Source organism: Oryza sativa, chromosome 11, assembly GCF_034140825.1.
Source record: "Oryza sativa Japonica Group chromosome 11, ASM3414082v1".
NCBI classification, from domain to species: Eukaryota; Viridiplantae; Streptophyta; class Magnoliopsida; order Poales; family Poaceae; genus Oryza; species Oryza sativa.
Window position 1 is genome coordinate 14,829,590 of NC_089045.1, and position 10,004 is coordinate 14,839,593.

The window sequence follows — 10,004 nt, forward strand, 5'->3', positions numbered from 1 at the left end:
TGATAAGTTTGCTTTCTTTCCATCTGTTGGAGCTTCTGGTGGCATTTTAGTTGGCTAGAACAGTTCAGTTTTTGGGGGATCAGATATTATAATTGAAAGGTTTGCTGTTAAGATTACTTTCACCTCAAATCATTCTGGTTTAGTTTGGACTTTAGTTTCAGTTTACGGTCCCTGCACTGCTCCTGAAAGAGATAACTTCCTGTCCTGGCTCCACCAGTTGAACATTCTTGATGATGACCTCTGGCTCATCTTGGAGACTTTATCTTCTATAGATCAGTTACAAATAGAAATAGGCCGGGTGCAGACATGAATGATATTTTCCTGTTTAATGCAATGATCAGTGATCTGGGTCTAGTTGAGCTGCCCCTCAAGGGAAGGGCTTTCACTTGGAGTAACATGCAGCATAGTCCTCTACTAGAGCAATTGGATTGGTTTTTTACCTCTACTGTTTGGACCTTAACCTTCCCCCATACCTTAGTAAAGCCACTTGCTCGGTCTACTTCAGATCACACACCTTGTGTTGTGCAAATTGGAACTGACATCCCCAAGGCTGACATCTTCAGATTTGAAAATTTTTGGGTAGAGCATAATGGTTTCTTTGATTTAGTTCAATCCATTTGGCAAAATCATGGGTATGAAGGTAATGTAGCCAAGAATATTTTTGTTAAATTGAAGGCTTTGAGGAAAGGTTTGAAGAAGTGGAGTAAATCTCTCTCTAAACTTCAATTGTTGATTAAAAATTGTAATGCTATCATAGCTTTTTTGGACTCCATTGAAAACTTGAGAGATCTCACTGTTCTTGAATGGAACTTTAAAATTCTTATCAGAAACAAGCTACTGTTATACCTGAAGTATAAACAAACTTATTGGCAAAAGAGGTGTACTATCAGATGGGCCAAGTTTGGGGGTGAGAATACAAAATTTTTCCATGCTATGGCTACTGAGTCTTTTAGAAGAAATGCAATACCCTCTTTGGTAGATTCTTCTGGTTTAGTTTGTACAAGACATGAGGAAAAGGCTCACATAGTGTGGAGTCCTTTCTCTTCAAGAATGGGTTGTTCTCAGTTTGAGTTCATGCCTTTTCAGCTGCAAGAACTTTTCCATGCAAATCAATCTCTAGCTTCTTTGGATCAACCCTTTGGTATTTCTGAGTTAGACAAAATTATACATAATCTGCCTATAGACAGAGCCCCTTGGCCTGATGGGTTTAATGGGATGTTTGTGAAGAAATGTTGGCCAATCATTTGTCAGGATTATTATAGACTTGCAGCTGAGTTCTACTCTAGTACACTGGACCTTGATCCTTTAAACCATTCTTTTATCATCTTGGTTCCAAAGAAATCTGTGCCAGAAGGTATAAATGACTATAGGCCAATATCACTCATGGGAATCTCTCTTAAGATTTTAACAAAAGTCCTGGTTGATAGACTGCAAAAGGTGATATTGGAGATAATCAGTCAGAATCAATATGGATTCATAAAAGGGAGAACTATACAAGACTGTCTAGCATGGAACTTTGAATTCCTTCATCAGTGCCATCACTCCAGAAGGGAAATAGTCCTTCTAAAATTGGACTTTGAGAAGGCTTTTGACACTATTGAACATGAAGCTATTTTGCTTATAATGGAAGCCATGGGTTTTAGTGCTACATGGCTTGGATGGATAAGGAAGATCTTTTCTTTTGCTTCTTCTTCAGTTCTGGTCAATGGGATACCTGGAAAAAATTTCCACTGCAAGAGAGGAGTAAGGCAAGGTGATCCTTTGTCACCTTTACTCTTTGTTTTAGGAGCTGAACTTCTCCAGGTCATTCTATCAAAGCCTTTTCCATCAGACTTTGACCCAAATTTTCCTATTGTCCAATATGCTGATGACACCCTGTTTTATTTGAAAGCTAGTAGTAAAGAGCTCTTTACTCTAAAGGCTTTATGGCAAACCTTCCAGCTGGGAACTGGTTTGAAGGTAAATTTTAATAAAACTTGTCTCATCCCAATAAATGTTGATGAAGGGAAAGCTCAGAATTTAGCTGCAGTTTTTGGCTGTCAATTGGGATCTTTGCCATTTACATATTTGGGTTTACCACTTGGTACTATTAAGCCAAAGGTAATAGATTTTGCACCTTTAGTTGACAGAATCGAAAGAAGGCTTACAACAAATGCTTCATTCTTGTCTTATGGAGATAGACTTACACTGGTTAATTCAGTTTTCTCTTCACTACCTACTTATTACATGTGTACTTTAATGTTGCCAAAGACAGTGATTGATAACATTGACAGAGCAAGAAGACATTGTCTTTGGAGAGGCTCTGAGGTCAATTCCAATAAAAGATCTTTTGCAGCCTGGGATAAAGTTTGTAAGCCTAAGAGAAAAGGTGGTTTAGGAGTGCTAAACGTTACTATCCAAAATCATGCTCTGCTCATCAAATTTTTGGACAAGTTTTACAATAAGAAAGATTTGCCCTGGGTCAATTTTGTTTAGTCTGCCTATTATGGTTACTCTGTCCCTCATCTGACAAACTTGAAGGACTCATTCTGGTGGAAAGATATTTGCAAACTGATGGATGTCTTTAGAGGTATTGAAAAGTGTAATCTGAAAAGTGGAAATACCTGCTCCTTTTGGTATGATGTATGGGATGATCAACCCCCTCTTTTTCACACTATGCCAAGGCTTTGTTCTTTTTCTCAAAACCAGAATGCATCTGTCTCTGATTTTCTGTCCATTGAGGCTGAAGAAAATTTTACACTATCTTTATCTGCTCAAGCTTTTCAAAAGTTTCAAGAGCTCACTTCTTCCCTTCTAGATATCGAGCTAATTAATGAAAATGATGTTTGGTCTTACATTTGGGGAAATATGAAATATTCTTCACAGAAATTCTATGCACTGAATTTCAGAGTTATTAAGCCACCAGTTCATTTTCTATGGTTATGGAAGTGCAAAGCAGTTTCAAAAGTAAAGGTTTTCGGGTGGCTACTCATGATGAATAGATTAAATACTAAGTTCATGCTAGATCATAAGAATTGTGCTCCTCCGGATTGTGATCTTTCTTGTGTTCTTTGTCAATCGGCAGCTGTTGAAGACCTCATGCATCTGTTCTTTTTATGCCCATTTGCCCAAAATTGTTGGAGTCTTCTAGGCATTACATGGGATACTAATCTATCTTTGGAAGCAATGTTTATAAGGGCCAAATTGGATTATCAGGGGAGCTGTTTCATGGAGAAATTCCTTTATGCTACTTGGCATATATGGAAGCAAAGAAATGGGTTCATTTTTGAGCAAAAGATCCTCTCTTTCATCACTTGGAGGCAACTCTTAAAGGGTGACCTCTTTCTTCTGTTGTTTAGAATTTCTGCGAGATATCACAATGTAATCATAAGTTAGATTAATGGGTTGTAACTTTGTTCTTGTTTTCTTAATAAAGTTTTTTTAACAGCGGGGGCCTCCCCTGCTGTGTTCTCTTCAAAAAAAAATCAGAGATGGTAATGCTGCCCATGATTTCAAAAATAGATCTTCTCTAGCTCTTAATTTTGCTTTGCACCCAGGCACTTTGGATGAGTTGTTTTTAACTAAAAAGTTGTTGCAAAAATATCAAATTGCTTTTCATGCTAGTTTGATGTTTAACATGATTTGTGCTAAAAAGTTAAAACAACCACATGATGTTTTGGATTGCTCAACATGTACTTTGAGTAAGATGAAACTAAAAGATGCTTTAGGTCGTGTTGAGTACATGGAAGATGTTGTGAAAAACAATGAAGTGCTTTCTTGCCCCAAGTGTCGTAAAAGCAAAGGTGTCATGGTAGATTGTGAAAATTGTGCTAATTTGGAAAAAGAGGTTTCTTATTTAAAAAATTCCTTGCAAAGATTTTCTGATGCTAAAAAGAACCTCAACATGATTTTGGATCAATCTAAGGTTAGCACACATAACCGTGGTTTAGGTTTTAATCCTTATGCTCATCATACTAGACATCCTCCTGTTGTGTTAGGTGTTGGTGCTAGAAGTGGTGAGATTTTGGTTAAACCTAATACTAATAAAACTGTGTTTAAATCTGCTGGTATCATGTCTACCTTGAGTGCACCTTCTTTAAAATCCAATGTTGTGCATGCAAAACCTCCTATTGTTACTTGTGTTGCTAAATCATCTGATTCTACTAATGTGTCTAAACATCGTGAAAAATATACTTGTTCTTGTTGTGGCAAAGATGGACATATTGTTGGTTTTTGTTTCAGATTAGCTCATAAACAAAAAAGGAGAGAGAGAGATTGCTTTTGCAAAATCAAAGTGGCAAAAATCTGGTTTTTCCTCGAGGAAACTGGTCAGACCGGCTACTGAGCAGCGGTCAGACCGGGCACCGGTCAGACCGGCCCCCGGTCAGACCGTCAGTACCACCTCGGTCAAATCGGCCTCGGAGAAATTTTTCAGAAAATTCTCAAATCGTTTTTGCACGTAGATATATGCCTATTGGATCTTCTGGTCGTGTGTCTCAGTACTGGATTCCTAAATTTTTATTATCATCTAACCCCCAGTACTAAGGCTTTGGTGGCAAGGAAGGAGAACGTGTGGATCGTGGATCCCGGTTGTTCGCGGCACATGACCGGTGATAAAAATTGGTTCTCCTCCCTCAAAAAGACATCCAAAACTGAATCGATTATCTTTGGTGATGCGTCTACAAGTGCCGTTCTGGCTACAGGTTTGGTTAAGGTAAATGAAAAATTTGAATTGAAGAATGTAGCTTTGGTTGAGGACTTAAAGTACAATTTGCTTTCAGTTTCACAAATTGTTGATGAAGATTTTGAGGTTCATTTTAAGAAAACTGGAAGTAAAGTTTTTGATTCTTGTGGTGATTCTGTGCTGAATATTTCTCGATATGGAAGAGTGTTTAAAGCTGATTTTGATAATCCTGTTTCACCTGTGATAACTTGTTTGGTTGCTAAGTTTGATAAAGATGTAATGTTTTGGCATCGTAGACTTAGACATGTTGGTTTTGGTCATGTCACTAGGTTAAGTGGTTTGGATCTTGTTCATGGTTTGCCTAAACTTAAGAAAGATCTTGATTTGGTTTGTACACTGTGTCGTCATGCTAAGATGGTTGCTTCCTCACATGCTCCTATTATTTCTGTGATGACGGATACACCAGGACAGCTATTACATATGGACACTGTTGGTCCAGCTAGAGTGCAATCTGTTGGGGAAAGTGGTATGTGTTGGTTATTGTTGACGATTTTTCTCGATATTCTTGGGTTTTTTTCATTGCAACTAAGGACGAAGCTTTTCAACACTTTCGTGGTTTGTTTCTTCGATTGGATCTTGAATTTCCTAGTTCTTTGAAAATAATTCGAAGTGATAATGGTGGTGAGTTTAAAAATGCTTCGTTTGAACAATTTTGCAACGAAAGAGATCTTGAACATGAATTTTCTTCTCCTCGTGTTCCACAACAAAACGGTGTTGTTGAAAGGAAAAATCGTGTATTGGTTGAGATGGCTAGAACGATGTTGGATGAGTATAAAACTCCTAGAAAATTTTGGGCTGAGGCGATTAACACTGCATGCTATATTTCAAATCGCGTTTTCTTGAGATCAAAACTTGGAAAAACTTTGATTTGGACGTCAACCCAAAGTTTCACATTTGCGTGTTTTTGGTTGAAAGTGCTTTGTCTTGAAATCTGAAAATTTGGATAAGTTTGAGGCACGTTCTACTGATGGATTGTTTCTTGGTTACCCCACACACACTCGTGGCTATCGTGTACTTAGTTTGGAGACTAACAAAATTGTTGAGACTAACGAAGTTTCTTTTGATGAAGCTAGTCCAGGTACTAGACCCAATATTGCAGGTACATTGTCACAGGTTCAGGGGGAGGATGGTCAGACCACCTCAGGAGGAGCGGTCAGACCGGCCAGGTTCGTCGGGTTCCGGTACTATTGATGCTGATCGAGATGGACCTCCGGAGATTACTACTTCGACCAGTACTGATACAGGACGTGAATCAACTTCAGAAGTCGCTGCTCCTTTGCACATTCAACGAAGACATCCGCCGGAACAAATCATTGGTAATATAGGTGAGCGGACTACAAGGTCTAAGGTAACGATTCATGATGTTTGCGCAAATTCTGCATTTGTTGCTTCTTTTGAACCCAAAAATGTTACTCATGCATTAACTGATGAATCGTGGATTAACGCCATGCATGAAGAACTAGAAAATTTTGAGAGAAACAAAGTTTGGGCTTTAGTTGAACCACCTTCTGGACATAATATTATTGGAACCAAGTGGGTTCTCAAAAATAAACAAAATGAGGATGGTTTGATTGTGAGAAATAAAATTAGACTTGTTGCTTAAGGTTTTACCCAGGTAGAGGGTTTGGATTTTGATGAAACTTTTGCTCCTGTTGCTAGAATTGAGGCAATTAGACTTTTGTTGGCTTTTGCTACTTCAAAAGGTTTAAAATTTTATCAAATGGATGTAAAAATTGCTTTTCTAAATGGTTTTATACAGGAGGAAGTTTATGTCAAACAACCACCAGGTTTTGAAAATCCTGATTTTCCTAACCATGTTTTTAAATTGTCTAAAGCTTTGTATGGCTTGAAACAAGCACCTAGAGCATGGTATGATAGGCTTAAGAACTTTTTGCCTGCGAATGGTTTTACAATGGGAAAGGTTGACAAAACGTTTTTTGTTCTTAAGCATGGTGATAATCAACTGTTCGTTCAGATTTATGTGGATGATATCATCTTTGGTTGTTCAACTCACGCTTTGGTTGTGGAGTTTGCTGAGACTATGCGCAGGGAATTTGAGATGAGCATGATGGGTGAGTTATCGTACTTTTTGGGATTGCAAATTAAGAAACACCTCAAGTTATATTTGTGCATCAAACGAAGTACACAAAGGATCTTTTGAGACGGTTCAAGATGGAGAATTGTAAGCCAATTTCAACACCAATTGGTTCTACAGCTATGTTGGATCCTGATGAAGATGGTGAAGCTGTTGATCAAAAGGAGTATAGAAGTATGATTGGATCTTTGTTGTATCTAACTGCTTCTAGGCCAGACATACAATTTGCTGTGTGTTTGTGTGCACGCTTTCAAGCTTCTCCTCGTGCTTCACATCGTCAAGCCGTCAAGCGAATAATGAGGTATTTGAATCATATACTTGAGTTTGGAATTTGTTATTCTACTTCATCTTCTATATGCTTAAGTGGATATTCCGATGCTGATTTTGGTGGTTGTAGAATTGATAGGAAAAGTACTAGTGGAACATGTCATTTTCTTGGTATATTATTGATTGCATGGTCTTCTAGGAAACAATCTAGTGTTCCTCAATCAACTGCTGAATCTGAATATGTTGCTGTTGCTAGTTGTTGTTCACATATTCTATGGCTTTTATCTACTTTGAAAGATTATGGTCTTAATTTTAAGAAAGTACCTCTCTTTTGTGATAATACTAGTGCTATTAACATTGCTAAGAATCCTGTTCAACACTCACGCACAAAGCATATTGATATTCGCTTTCACTTTTTGAGGGATCATGTTGAGAAGGGAGATGTTGAATTGCAGTTTTTGGACACAAAGTTGCAACTTACTGATATTTTCACTAAACCTTTGGATTCTAATCGTTTTGCTTTTCTTCGTGGTGGATTGGGAATAATTCATCCTTTTGGCATGTTTTGAGGGGGAGTTTGTACCTCATGGTTTTATCTAGCAAAAATATGTCAATGAGAAAAATTGAGAAAAGAGAGCTTTGTTTATACATGTGGTATTTTCTTGTGCATACTAGCAATACTTTGAAGGTTTATTTGTCTCTAGCATAGCTTGTATGTATTCTAGTCTTTGCATGAGATTTAGATTTTGCTTTTAAGGGAGATGATGCATGACACTTAAATTCCATACTTGAATTAAGTAAATATGCAATGTTGATGCTAGCATGTGGTTTGATTTCTAAATGCTCTATATATATGCTTTATTGAATTGTTATTCCTGAAATCACTTTAATTGCTCATTGTGAAAAGAGAATAAAAATATGAAAAAAATGAATACCGAATGCTTGGAAACAGTCTTGACGACAAGGACGTATTCGATGTGAGCAAAATAATGGGTGCCGAATCCATAGAAACAGTCTTGACGACAGGGACGTACCCGGAATAAAAGATAAAAATATGAGCAAAAAGGCTCAAGAAAAGAAAAGGTTAAAAAATTTTCTTGGTTGTTTTGTGCTAAAGGTTATTTGAGAAAGAGTGATAAATGCAATAGGTATATGTGTTATATGTGTTTAGTGTTTATTCTTCAACCTATGTGCTTGTTAAGATGTTTCATTATAAATCATTTGAAATCATGAATTTTGATTGTTGATTCAAGCTTAATTGTAAAATCTTTGGTTCATGTTTATACTTTATTGCATGCTTGCTATATTATAGATAGGTTCATCTTCTTTTTATCGCAACACAAGACATGATATGCTATATGTATGCTAAACTCTTATACATTAATGAACATAATTCCTGTGCTTGATGAAATCTTTGTCAAAAGGGGGAGAAGCAAGGTGAAAATTTTTGGAGAAGCAAAAGTGTTGAGAAGAACATGTTGTTTTTGGTTCGATTGGAATTTCTTTCTCTTCAAAAGTGAGAGAAGTTTTCTTTTGGATTTTCAAGCACGATGTGTACATTTGTACGAAGTGTGCTTTTTACCACTTTTGTTTTTATTTTTCCAAACACCAAAACATTTTTGATGGGTTTGCCAACGTGTTCCTCAAGGGGGAGATTGTAAAATCAAAGGTGTTTTTGATTGTTATTCTGTGATGAACAATTGGCATTGGAGATTATTGGTTTTGATATTTGGAATTTATTCACGAAGTGGTTTTGGAGATGATTGGATTTCACAGGTAAATCTATAGGTACTGCTGGATCTGGTCCGGTTAGACCGGGCATGTGTTGTCGGTTAAACCGGCGTGTATCACGCGGTCAGACCGGCGCAGCCCGCGGTCTGACCGGCCGACTCTGTGTCGGTTTCGGTTTTGGTTTGTTTGTTTGGATATCCGTGATTGTTTCATGATTATGGCTTCTAGAAGGATACTATACGTATGTAATACTGTTGTTTGCTACTAATGAGTCAAGTTGGAGATAGCTTGTTCTCGAAATATGGTTTCTTTGTTTATTTCATGTGTAGGTGACTCGATGCCTCGGGAGAGTATTTGCGGTGATGGACCAGGAGTCGACTTAGGGATAAGACGACGTCCGTGGTAGTCAGAGATCTTGCGGGACACTAAGGCTATAGTTCAATACACGTGGTTTGTGAAGATTCCATATGGCATACGATGGAGGTATTGTGTGCGTATGGGATGCGGAGGCGAATTTGGAAAGTGTCTAAATTTGGTATGAGTGGTTATGTAAAGTTTGTTTCTTGTACTAGAGGGTTTCCTAAGGTGTTTAGGACTTCTAGTGTGAATTTGGTTCGTGGCTTTAGGCTGCCTACCTCGGGTATAAATAGTGGGGGAGCGTGAGGCTTCCCGGTATCGCTTTTGAGAGCAATTGAGCTGAGAGTTAAGTTAGGGTTTCGAGTTTAGTCGAAATTTTTGTAAGGAGTGCTATTGGTGCACTTTGTAAACACAGAGAGAAGCAATAAAGTTGTCATCTATTTTAAGAGTTCTCCGATTTGTGTTTCACCGGGTTTCGGCGGTCAGACCGGCGACACACCGGCGGTCAGACCGGTGACACACCAGCGGTCAGACCGGCGGGGGCGAGGCGGTCAGACCGGCGGCGGCAACAGGCGCGGCAGGCAATTTCGGCGGTCGGTCCGATCTATCTATACTGGTTAGAATGACAGCATTCAAACGGTCAGACTGGCAGATCAATCTCGGTCAGACCGATCTCCGTCGAATTTGAGGGTAACTTTTATTTCCGCTAAAAGTTTTCGGTTTTTGGGTATACCGACCATTCACCCCCCCCCTCAGGTTGGCTTAGTTCTTGTGTTTCAATCCTACAATATCATTGTGATGAACCCTGAGTTCCTCTTGACACTCAAGGCT